This window comes from Oryctolagus cuniculus, chromosome 15, assembly GCF_051225735.1.
Source record: "Oryctolagus cuniculus isolate XC-2025 breed Fujian yellow rabbit chromosome 15, ASM5122573v1, whole genome shotgun sequence".
Classification (NCBI taxonomy): domain Eukaryota; kingdom Metazoa; phylum Chordata; class Mammalia; order Lagomorpha; family Leporidae; genus Oryctolagus; species Oryctolagus cuniculus.
This window is the reverse complement of record NC_142881.1, coordinates 77,943,474-77,956,800: the sequence shown is the minus strand read 5'-3', so window position 1 is coordinate 77,956,800 and position 13,327 is coordinate 77,943,474. Positions and strand designations below refer to the sequence as shown.

The 13,327-nt window shown below is 39.4% G+C and overlaps 1 long non-coding RNA gene across 1 annotated transcript in view; it reads left to right on the top strand.

The window, feature by feature from the left end:
- Positions 1-13,327, top strand: part of LOC127488767 (uncharacterized) — a 346,163-nt gene that overhangs the window by 241,942 nt on the left and 90,894 nt on the right. The window contains exon 5 of the long non-coding RNA XR_016221749.1: positions 11,894-11,994. This is a non-coding gene — a long non-coding RNA (uncharacterized LOC127488767). The remainder of the gene's footprint in view (positions 1-11,893; positions 11,995-13,327) is intronic.

Here is a 13,327-nt window from a genome sequence, read left to right as displayed (position 1 = left end):
GAAGGATTTGACCAGGCGCTGGCAGAGGTGGGGACAGAGAGGGGCCCCTGAACAAGGCAAAGTCATTTGGAAGTTCTTGTCTTTCCCCCCCTGCACTTAGCTTCTGTCCCTTCCATCCGGAGCCTGGCCTAAGGTTTGTGTGGTTCAAGCCACTTCCGTTCCATCCATCTTAGTCCTTGAGCCCTTCATCTGAGTGATTGTTCTGTCCCAGGCCCCAAATCTGGCTAGGAAATTTGGGAGAGTGTGAGTTGAAGGGATAACTGCAAGCTGCCTGAATAATATGCTTCAATCCTATAGTACAGAAAAACAAGCCCTATGCAATGTGTCTGGCTTAGGCTAAGTTAGCGCTGTATGTACAGGAGCACTTGCTGGTCTCTGGTTTGGTGGAAATCGAAAGCCATGTGCATTGGACAGAAGCATGGGGAGAACATGACCCAGCCCTGTGATTGGCTGACAGAGGGGCTGTAGGCAGGCCAAGCACCAACCTGACATAGTGCAACGACAACAGGTGTGTCCCCTCTCTCCTCACAGTCACCCATCCACCAGGTCACATGCAGAAATACCATGGCTAACCTGATAAGGGTGTGTTATAATGCTTTGTTAGTTAATGTCAGGACATCCACCTGCCTGACCATTTCCCAGGAAGTTAATTGTCAGTCTCTCCAGGATGGGTTACAAATCTGTGGTTAAGTGTCTTCCACTGTCTTTCACACTACTTTTCAAGGTTCAGTTGCAGATTTTCTTTTTTTTTTTTTTCCTATGTTTCTCGCTATGGACATTAAAGGAATACTGAGTGTTGCCTACAGGTCATAACATCGGTCTTCAGATCTTGCTTGGGTCCTTCCATCAGAAAGTGATGCTCATGATGCATGCATATGTGTATATGTCTCCATATATGTATATATGCATGCATACATGCATATGTGTGTGTTTATAGAATACATATGAATAAATGGCTCTTAAACTGATGTCGTCCTTAAGCAGTAATCATGTATCCAATACCCGTGGCTTCTCTGGAGGCTCTTGAGAATTTGGAACTAGCTAGGCATAAAAAACTGTCACTTTTAGCACTATACATATGCTTTGTCAGGGATCTTGGGTTATAAGGAGCAGAAATGCACTCAGCTTCAGGAAGCAGTTGACTGTGAGAGGGTGAACTGCAGCCAGTTCTTGTAGGGTGTGTACCCACTCTGGGCTTGCCTGAGTTAGCTCAAGCCCTCCCTGTTCCTGGGACCACGTGGCCTCCTGTCTCCAGGCAACCTGGCTGGGGCTGCAAGGTTCACAATTGCTGTATTTCTGTGTCCTCACACTCATGTTTGTGGCTTGAATGTGACATGATCCCAGCCAACCTCGGCACCTCCTCTGGTTCCGACCCTGCATACATTGCAGAGAAGTCTAACGCAGTTTTTGTTTCACAAAGAAAAATGTCCTAGAACAAAAGAAGAAGGTTTCCTTGGGTTGACGCAGTCTCATCTGCTGCGGACAGGCGTGAGGTCAAGGGCAGGTGGCGACCTCTTTGCCATGATGGATTCAGACCTGATTTGCATTTCTAGTATAGAAGGTCAAAATGCATGGGACAGACATTTAAGAAATTGAAATTTTAAAAATTGCCCTGAATCTTTGATCCATTATTCTATTGGATGGATTGTAGAGTTAGAATATTATACTTAATTCAGAAACAAACTGTCTCCAAAATGTGCAATGAAACATTAACAAGAGTTTAAAGGAAAGACAAATTCTACATTCTCAGCAACAAGGATCAATTAAATGACCACTTAACACAGCCTGCTTCCCATGTGTTGTTTAAACCACTAACTGTTTGGGTTTGATAATCCTTCCGTAAGTTGATTTAATAAATAAGATGCAAAAGTATACATATAAGAAAAGCTAAAATATGTTTGCTTAGCAATAAGCATAAATACATTATAGAAATTAGTACTTTCAGGGCCAACATTGCGGTGCAGTGTGTGAAGCTGCCACCTGTGATGCTGGCATTGCATATGCTAGCATTACAGTTCGCACTGTGGCTGCTCCACTTCCAATCCAGCTCCCTGATAATACACCTGGAAAGCAGTGGAAGATGGTCCAAGTCCTTGGGCCCATGACACCCATGAGGGGGACCCAGATGGAGTTTCAGGCTCCTGGCTTCAGCCTGGCTCAGCCCTGGCTGTTACAGCATATTGGAGGAGTGAACCAGCAGATGGAAGATTCTCTCTCTCACTCTCTCTCTTTATGTCTCTCCCTCTCCCTCCCTCTCTCTGTAATTCTATCTTTCCAATAAATAAATAAATAATTAAAAAATAAATTAGTACTCTCCAATGTTTGCCCATGGTAACTTTTGTGTCCATGTGGGTATTTCCGCCCCTTTACCTCAGGTTTTCTGTTTTATATATCTTGTATTTTAAGTACTTTATACTAAAAATAAATTCTAAGTCCTGTGACCCTCTGGCTTCCTCATTCATCTTAGTTTCTGCTTTAGGATTGGACATTTAAACTGAGATGTGTGAGCAGAGAGGTAATAGGCAGACTTGTACTGATATGTGGATCAAAAAGTCAATCCAATGTACTAGATTTGTGGCAAGAAAAATATATTAAGTAGTCTTCATTTTGCCAAATATCAATTAACCTTAAGCCCCTTTTAGACATGCACAGTATTTTTTTTTTTTTGTCAACCAGAAGTAACTGATGATTCCTCAATCTGCTGTCTCCAGACCCTTGTGAAGTCTTCTCTTAAAGCCGTCACAAATGGTAGCATTTGAGAGCTACAGTCTGTTACACAATTAAAAGGAATCTTAGAAAATAGCATAGTTTTTTTTTTCTTCTTATGGGAGAAAAGTACCTTAAATATGGATATTGGAGATCTATCAATAAAATCTAAAACAGAAACCAGTTAGGCAGAATTTTTAAGGTGATCTCTGGAAAAGTTTGGTGAATTCTTTTGCATCATAATAATTCCTCCTCCCACCTCCCCCTTTTCCTGTCCTGTGCACACTCTTTTGAAAGTGCAGGCTTCTTCATGAGTGAATCAATGCCTTTACATGTAGTCATTATCTGATTACTCCATTTGGAAACTGATGATCCGTTAAATAAATCATTGGGAAGAAAGAAATGCCAACACAGCTGTGTGACATGCCAAGTAGTACTTTAGTCTTTTTCTGAAGCTTAAAAATATTCATGCAAATACAATTTGCAGCATTTTATTTTAATTTATCCACCTATTCATGGATATATTCATTCATGGATTCACTCACTTATTTGACAGGTGTTTGCTGAGAGGCCTGGAAGAGCTCGGGTAGAGAGCACATGGAAAACTATTAGAACTATAGAAGAATTAGAAAGAGCCCTCGCAGGCTGGTTCAGGCAGTCTGCTAGGCCTGGCGGTCAAGTGGTTCACAAGCTAAAGTCCCTGTCCTCATGGGACTTATGTTTCAGTGAGGAACACAGAATAAACAGATACACAAAATGCACATGATTTCTCCTATGATGGCCAGGCTGATGGGGCTGTGCCCAGTGCCACTGTACTTCCAACTGTCCACATTTGCCAGAGAGCATGGTATTTCCTATTTCTAGCTGGCGAATAGAACAAGGCCCAAAAGAACTGTTTGTATGAAATGCACATCACATTTTCCCCAGCATGAAGTCAGAAACCAAGCTCTCAGAAGTCAGGGACACATATATTATGCACATTATATTACCAAAGTGATGAAAACGGACCGAGCAGACAGAACTCTGTACTCCCATTTCAACCAAGCTGCCCCCTTTAAGAAGCTGGTATTTGTTCACATACCTAAATAAAATGACAATAGTAAGATAGTAAGGCATGCAAATAAATCAGACAGTGCAAGCAGGCTGGGGCGTAGGAGGGTCCAGGCTGGGACAAGTGTGCTATTTACAGGTACTGTTTGCTCTGCCTTATTATCTGCCTGGCAGAGCTCATGTTCTGTGTACCGTCCAGGTACAAGATGTTTGTGAGAGGCCAAGAAATCTCAAGGAGGGATTGCCAGGGAACACAAAACTGATGTCAGCCCTGGACTCTTCAACAAAGAGAGCTCTGGATAGAAAAATCACAGTTATTTATGGCCCATGTCTGGGCCAGTGTGTAAGGAGTGTAAAAATTGCCATTGTGCCCTAACAGGCAAAAAGCTGAACAAACCGAAAAATCAACAGCTCCTCTTAGATTCATTAGTGAGGTGAGATCACAGGATAAATCTCTGCCCTGGACATTGGGAAACCCACAGGCAGATACAGATAATGGTGATACTGGAGCCAGAAGTTCCCAGCAGCAACCTTGAGGAACTGCTACAGGAACTTAAATTGATGAATTGCTGGAGGCTCAGTGTGCACCAGCCTGTGAGATAAAATCTCAGGAGGAGCTCAGTTATTGAGCGGTCCCCATCCTTTTGTGACTTTTACCTCCAGGAACTGGAACCAGGAACTCAACAACACAGAAATACTCCCGTGTGCTTCTGGCAGGGCAAGGGGTAAAGGAACTATTGAGAAATAGGCATTCTATCCTTCTAAACTAGGCCTGCACTCAAGAGGAACTGCTACCAGAAACTAATCTACTGGGGTTTTAATAGAGTCAACTGAGCTGGGAGAAGAGAAATACTCAACTACAGCCTCATCTAGACTTGCACTTGGGAGAAGGACATAGTCAATGGCTGTACCCTTTGCATTTGGTATAATCTGAGGGAGTGAAAACAAAAATCTCAATCCCAAAACTCCTGGTAAGCTTTTGTGATGCTTATAGACAGGAGCACTGGCTGTGTAGAAGACAGCCCTAATCATGGGCCTCTTTTTGCCACAATGCCTTTTACCCACTTCATCCTGTCCAACTCTCAATGAAAACTTATGAGGCATACAGTATGAAGAAGCAGAGTAAGCACCAATACTCAACTCAAATGTGGCAGAGATATAAAGATGATACCAAGAATTTTCTTTCAATTTTAATGTATTTACTAAAAATGCACTGAGAGAGAGACACACACAAAGAGAGAGACAGAGAGAACTCCCATTTTCTGGTTAACTCTCCAACTCCTCAAACATTTCAATGCCATGGGCTTGGCCATGCTTAAACTGGGAACATGGAACCCCATCCAGATCTTGTCAGTTCATGGCAAGAACCCAGTCACTGTGCATTAACACTGCCTCACAGAGTCTGCACTGGCAGGAAGCTAGAGTCAGGAATTAAATCCAGGTGCTCTGATATGGGACATGGGTGTCTTAACTGGCATCCTAACCTGTAGGCCAAATGCTCATCCCAAGACTGCACATCTAAAGTGACTATGACCAGTATGCCAGGGGCTCTAATGGAAAAAGTAGATAACATACAAGAATAGGTAGGTAATGCAAACAGGGAGACAGAAATTGTAATCAAGAATGGAAAAGAAATGCCTTAAAGGCTGATTCTGAGGCCAGAGTGCTATTTAGAGATCAAAACCACTGTAGCAGCAGTGAAGAACATGTGTTATCAACTTACTTGTAAACTGGATATGGCTGAGGAAAAACTCTTGGAGCTTGAGGAGTTCTCATTAGAAATTTCCAAAACCAAAAAGCAAAGGGGAAAAAAGAAAGACAGAAGAAACAAAATCTCCGGTAACTATGAGGCAACTGCAAGAAGCATCACATATGCAGGGTGAGAGTGTGAGGATGAGAAGAAGAAAATGAACAGAGGACTTGTTTGAAGAAACAATGACTAAGAATTTCCTTTAATAAACACCAGGCACCAAACCACAAACCCAGGAATCTCAGAGCATCACGCATTGTAAATCCCAAAAACAAACAAGTGATATCTAGACATATGCTAATCAAACCAGAACATTCTAAAAATAAGAAGAGCATCTTGAAAGAACTTACCTACAGAGGAGTCAAGGTAAAAATCACATGTGACTTCTCAGAAACCACATGCACAAAAAGATTATGGAGTAAAATATTTAAGTGTGGTGGGAAACAAAGGAGAGAGGGAGAATGCACAGGGTTAGAATTCTGTACCTGCAATATTATCCTTCAAAAGTGAGAGAGAAATAGAGTTTCTCATACAGATGGATATTTGAGGAATTTGCTGCCAATAGACCCGCTTTGCAAGATATGTTTAAAGGCATTCTTCAGAGAAGAGGAAAAATACAGAGCAAAAATTTAAGTGTGCATAAGCAAAGGAAAAGCATGAGAGAATAAAGAAAACAAGCCAAAATATATTTATTCTTAAATGATGTGGTAGATAGCAATTCGTTGGAAATAATAGTAACTACAAAATCTTCAATTAAAATAAAAGGGGTTTTCAAAAATTCATGGAAGTGCATATATAAGAAAAGTTATTCATGGATGTGAAGATTGTTTGCACCCAAATAAAATCATCCTTTAATACCATTTTCCAATAATTTTTTGAAGTATCTACCTGTGCTTACATATAATCCTGTATTGAGGATATATATATATGTATACATACACACATACACACACCCACACACACATATATATATATATATATATGTTTATATATAGATACACACACTTATGGTGCTTATAGGCAACAATGTATCAGTTATACATATCTATATATCTATGTGTATGCTTATTTATAAGAAAACTAAATAGCAGTAATGGTATAAGGAATAGGAGGGAGAAATTAATATTTTGCTGTTATAAGATTCTTTTACTACCTATGAAGCTATGTATTATTGTTTGTTAGTGGAACTGGATAAGTTGTAAAGGTGTATTGCAAACTGTAGGTCAACCACTAAAAATATGTATAGCTGACACGCTAAGGAAAGGAAATAGAATTATATAAAGTGCTGAATTGAAATAATAAAAGGAAGAAAAGGAATAGAAAAGTTGTGAACATTGAAAATGGATATCAAATATAACATGGACACAAATACTGTAGTATTAATCCACCAATACCAAGAATCACTTTAATCATCAATCATTTAAACATATCAATTGAAAGAGTGCTACAGTGAATTGAAAAACAATATCCTACTATATGTTATCTGCAAAAAGCTCTTTTTAAATATAAAGATGCGTATAGATAAAAAATCAAGGGATGGGGACCAGCGCTGTGGCACAGCGGGTAAAGCCACCACCTGCAGTACCGGCATCCCATATGGATGCCGGTTTGAGTCCCAGCTGCTCCTTTTCTGATCCAACTCTGCTGTGGCCTGGGAAAGCAGTGGAAGGTGGCCCAAATTCTTGGGCCCCTGCACCCACATGGGGACCTGGAAGAAGCTCCTGGCTCCTGGCTTCAGATTGGCGCAGCTCTGACCATTGTAGCCATCTGTGAACCAATGGATGGAAGACTCTCTGTATTTCTCTCTCTCCCTCTGCCTCTGCCTCTCTGTAACTCTGCCTTTCAAATAAATAAATAAATAAGTCTTTTTAAAAAAAAGTCAAGGGATGAATAAAAACATTCATGCTATGATCACTGATTGAAAGAACATTTGATTAGCCATGTTATTTTCAGGCATAGCAGACTTCAAAGCAAGAAAAGTTCTCATGAGAAAGAGGAAATTGCCATAGTGATAAAGGGGTCAATTCTCTAAGAAGCCTTAGCAGTCCTTAATGTGTATGGCACATTGTGTTAGAACATCTGGAGCCAAAACAGACCTGTAAGGAGAAATGGGTGAATATCCACTGTTATAGCTGGATGCTTTGAAAGCTGTCTGTCAGAAGTGGACAGATCTAGCTGTCAGAAAGTCAGTAAAGAAATCATTGATACCAACAGCACCTTCAATCAACTGGATATAACTAATATGTATAGACTATGTCATCCAGCAGTCAAATACAATTCTTAAGCTTCTATGGGACATTCATCAAGAGAGACAATATCCTGGACCATAAAATACGCCTGCAGTTTAAAAGGATTAAATACAATTAAACAAACACAATGTCTGCTCTCAGATCATAATGAAACTAAAATATAAATCATGGTAGGAAAACAGGTAGAAAGTCTCAAAATTGTTAAAGTAAACCACATACCTATAAATAAGACATGGATCAAAGAGGAAATTCCAAGGGAAATTTTAAAAGTATTTTTAAGTAAATGTGAGTGAGAATACAGCTTGTCAGACTTTGTGGTGTTCAGCATAAGCAGCACTTAGGTGGAAATTTATGGTATTGAATGCATATATTAGAAATGAAGAAAAATCTAAAATCAATCATCTGAATTTCCACCTTGGGATATTAGAAGAAGAGAAAATTAAATACAAAGTGAGCAGAAGAAAAGAAATAATAAAAGCTTCTCCAGAAACCAATGAAATTGAAATGAGCAAGTGGAATTTTAAATTAAAAATACATTAACATTTACATTAGCACCCCAGAAAAAAATGAAATACTCAGATATAAATCTAATAAAATATTTTCAAGAAGTAAATTAAGAAAATTGTGACACTTTTTCTGCTCTAAATTCTATGCTTTTTTCCACAGAAAATTTCCATTGCTCCAGGGTGTGGGCCATGGTGGCTACCCTGGTCCACCTTCAGCTACCTTAAGACCCAATAGTGTTGACTATGATACCTCATGTCTTCATAGCCCATCTTGTGTTTCTTCTCACATGGGTGAACTCCTAGTAATTATGATTCTTTAAAAAAAGTGTATCTTGATGATGGACTGTTACTCAGCTGTGAGAAGAATGAAATCCTGACATTCACAACAAAATGGAAGCAACTGGAGATCATTATATTAAGTGAAATAAGCCAGACCCCAAAAGACAAATCACTACATGTTTTCTTTTATTTGTTGTAGCTAGTATAGACACAATATAAAGAGTGTGTGTGTGTGTGTGTTGTATCATTCAGTATGTAGTTATGAATATTGCTTCACTGGATCATACTAGTTAAATGACAAAATATTTTTCTTTTCTATGTTAAAGAAATGGAGAGGCAGGGAGAGTGAGGACTCTTGGGTTACCAGAATATGTTGTTCTTAATTTGGATGTTGGTTATGAGTGTGAACAGAGGATGCAAAACTCATTTATTTATACACTTATGTGCATTTCTTGGTATGTATACAGTATTTCAATAAAATGTTAGAAAAGAAAGAAAACATACCCTGGTTCGTCTTTGGCTTCCTGGACACCTTACAGCCTCACTGAAAGATTGACACATCATTGAGGGGTACATGGGGCATTTCAGCTTTGAAGCTGTTCTTGACAAACATTGCAAGGTGCCCACACAAAGAGGCTTTAGTTCTGAATACCAGGTGGACAATGCTACCACAAACAGATGTGTTAAAGAAGAGGACTTAGTGAAAGGTTAAGGAGAAGTGAGCCTCTTTGGATTTCAGGATATTTCACAGGGTTGCAGAAGACTCACTAGTGGTTTCCAGATTTTACCCTCTGTGCAAGACAGGCAGGTGGGGAGGATTTTTCAAGAACACTTCTAACAACTAGCATTCTGTGTTTCTTTCTCTAGTTATGCTATAGGGATTTCTGGTGCTCACTGTTTTTCTAATGAATACTTCTGGTATTCTGGGCCAGAATACATCTACTCAGGTTCTTAATAATCAGTATTTCTACTACATGCCATTTCTACTTTTGAAATTCAATTTGTAGCCGGCACTGCGGCTCACTAGGCTAATCCTCTGCCTTGCGGTGCCGGCACACCAGGTTCTAATCCCAGTCAGGGCGCCAGATTCTGTCCTGCTTGCCCCTCTTCCAGGCCAGCTCTCTGCTGTGGCCAGGGAGTGCAGTGGAGGATGGCCCAAGTGCTTGGGCCCTGCACCCCATGGGAGACCAGGATAAGTACCTGGCTCCTGCCATCGGATCAGCACGGTGCTCCGGCCATAGCGCGCTGGCCACAGCGGCCATTGGAGGGTGAACCAATGGCAAAGGAAGACCTTTCTCTCTGTCTCTCTCTCTCTCTCACTGTCCACTCTGCCTGTCAAAAAAAAAAAAAAAGAAATTCAATTTGTAGTATTTTTTGTTCTTAAGGTCTTTGCATTTTAATGTAACACTCAAGTAAAAGGTACCTTACCCAGGCCACTAGTTTAGATATCTTTGTGGCAACATATCTTGCTTAGTTCTCCTAGAAATATCTATAGGTCAGGACAAATATGAATCTCACTAGTATTTTTAATGTATGGTTGTGAAGAAACGATAAATAGACAAAAGATAAACTCAAACATGTTTCCGATGTTTTCATGTTAGGGTAAAATTCACTGTATCTCTTTTATTATCTGATCACTGTGAGAAGACAAAAGGTCAGATGTCCTGGGCACCAGCTCCTCTCAACTTCACAGTTGAACCTGACCCTTACTCTTGTAGGCCTGTGTTAACAGGTTGCCTGTTTTTACCTGTTGCCAGGACAATATAGTCCATGGAGGAATTCCTTGTGCAAAGGCAGCTGACCAAAGCAGAAGTCTTCTAATAGCATTGGAAGTTGAACTGTAGACAAAATATTTTGAATTATTATCATCGGCACTTTTCTGTTCATATGCTGGTGGTCGATGCCACAGTACAGCCCGTAGAGTTCCTGCTCACTCTGATCTCATGTGTGAATTAGTGCATTGACTTGTGGTTTACCTGGAAGAGACTGAACCATCCTGAAGCATCAGGGTAGGCAGTTTTATATATAGGGCAGACCACACACTCATGGGACAGAGTCTAATTGGCTGCCACATTTTTTCCACATTCTAGTGACTACAAATACACTGAAATTTGTCATATTTTCATTTTTTTAAAAAGGAAATTTCAATACAATATTTTCTTTGTAGAGCTTGCTTTTGTTGTTCTTGACTTTAAAGGACTCTCTTTAAATTTGAGAGTCAGCGAAACAGAGATAAAGAGAAAGGGACAGGTGTGTGTGTGTGTGTGTGTGTATGTGTGAACAAGAGAGAGATAGAGGGTGCTCTTATCCACTGCTTCACTCCCCAAATACCCACAATGGCCAGTGCTGGCCTGAAGCCCAAAGCTAGGAGAGAGCCAGGGATGAAATCCAAGTCTCACGTGGATGGCAAGAACCCAATCACTTGAGCCATCACTACACTGCCTCCAGCAGTCTGCTTGCAAGAAAAAGGAGCCATTTCCAGAGCCAGGAATCTAACCGAGGGGGTCTAATGTGGGGCAGGGATCTTAACTGCTCTGCGAAATGCCCTGTCCTACATGGTTCTTTTAAGATAAGGAATATATAGCAGTGCTCCTCTTTGGGCGGCTCTAGCATTTTCTGCAAACAAAATTATTGGCTACGTGGCTTAGCTCCTGTTTTATTTCTATTAGACAAGGTCTTACTCTATCTGACCTTTCCTACCTGTGACAAGTGAGCTTGCATTTTCTCTTTATGGATCCGCAAAAATAAGACATCACAATTCCAAATACATGTCACTTCCAAGAAATTTATCACTACCAACAAAGTACATATTTGTTTCCAAAGCACTGACACTGTAGTAGCAGAATTAGGCCATAACTACTAAGATCCCAGAACATTTTTTTCTGTTGCTTTCATAGGTGTTGTGTATCCTACTAATTTAACACAACCATGGCAAGGCAATCAGAACCTGATTTTTGCTGAGGACATAGTCACTAGGAGTTAAAATCCCCAATCTCAAGGTCAAGGATGTGTCAGGTTCGGCAGTTAATTATGTAGTGTCTTCAAATTAAGGCTGCATCTCAATATGGCCCCAGTCACTTTTCAGTTGGTGTGTGTGTGTGTGTGTGTGAATGTGTTTGGAGAGGGAGGTGAGTAATAAACATTTTCTTCCAATTATAATCAGGTAAAGAATCAGGGTATTAGCCATTTTTCATTCAACTTTAGGGGGTCTGAAATGGACATTTACACAGTTTTGTGCTACAAAACATGATGCATTCCATGGGAGTTCATTCCTTGTTCTACTACCCTCTTCTAGGGAAAGTAATTTGTTATTTTTTATCTTTTACTGAATCTGCTTTCAATTTTCTCTTTAGATTCTGACTTGTCAGGATATGTCATCCTATTAATTCAGAACAAAAATGCCAAGTTGTATGAAGATACTTCAAAAAAGTTCATGGAAAATCAGAATTAAAAGGTAAATCTATTTGGGTGCAAGTTTTTAAAATACATGCATGATTTTTCCCTGTATGCATTTTTCATGAATTTTTGAAAGACCCTTTGAATGCATTGTTTAGATAAGTAGGTGTGGGTTCTTTCTTAAGAACTGGTGCAGCGTTACAGTAATTGGATTGAAGTGTCAAAATCTTACCAAATTTGATTTGATTCTGAAACTTTTAAAAAGAAAACAAGAACTTAGAGTTTTCAAAGTTAACATTCTAATTATAGGAATGCCTATCAGTTTCCCATGGCCAATACACCTGCTTCGGAACTGTGAATGTACAGTGGAGGTCTGAGACATCTAGAAAGGTCAGGTCTTTGACATTTAACAGCTGATACTCTAGTGTTATGAATTTGAAAAATTGAAGAATAAATCTCCTTTTTTTGTTGAAGTAATGCAAACTTGGATAATGTAATCACAAGTCTATGAATGCCTTCCAGTGACATTCTAGAAAAATGCATTGCCTTACAAATGGTATAGGATGTAGTTTCCCTTGGGAAGATAGCAACTCCTGATGAATGGATTGTTTTTAGAAGGAAATAAGCTGCTCATACAAATTTGTTAAAGTGATTGAATATTCTCTTTCCAATCTTATATAAAGTGGCCGAACAGAAATGGTTTTTAGTATGATAGGTATTCTCTTGAGTGCCAAAAGCAATGGATCAACTATTAGACTTAAAAACATTTTCTTTATGAGTGTTTCCCATATATTTTTCATCTGCGTGGGCACAACATGCTATCCTTAAATATTAGATCACAAAAGCCATAAGTCCTACAGTAAATGTAACACATTCTATGTAGTTATTGGGAAATTAATTACTAAGTATTTTGTTTCTTTGATAAAGCTTTTATGAAGTGCTTTGTGGTTTTTAATCTATATTTTTCAAAATATATAATTGCATTCCAGGTTTTTTTTTTGAAGCCTTTGACAAAAAGAAATATGTCAGAATGTTTTCTTTATATATAATTTCAGCTTTCATATTCTTTGGTTTGTTGACTCCCCTTTAGGGTATTTTGCTGGAAAGAGACTTACTTTTTCACTTGGTGCCTTTGAGAAAGTCGTCATTAAAAAAAAAATGACCACTGGCAATGCCTCTGTCCACCAGCTTGACACACTAGTCCACCAATGAGAGAAGCTACAGCCATGCTTGTTGGCCAATTTTTCATATCCACTTACCTAGTTATTATTAGTACACATGAAAGCTTATTTTAGTAGTTGTTGTTTCCAGGTTGGGCTATTTTTCCCCTATAATTCTAATAATCTGGGTTGGTGACCTCATGATTTGTGCCATGCAAATGTTATGCAGTA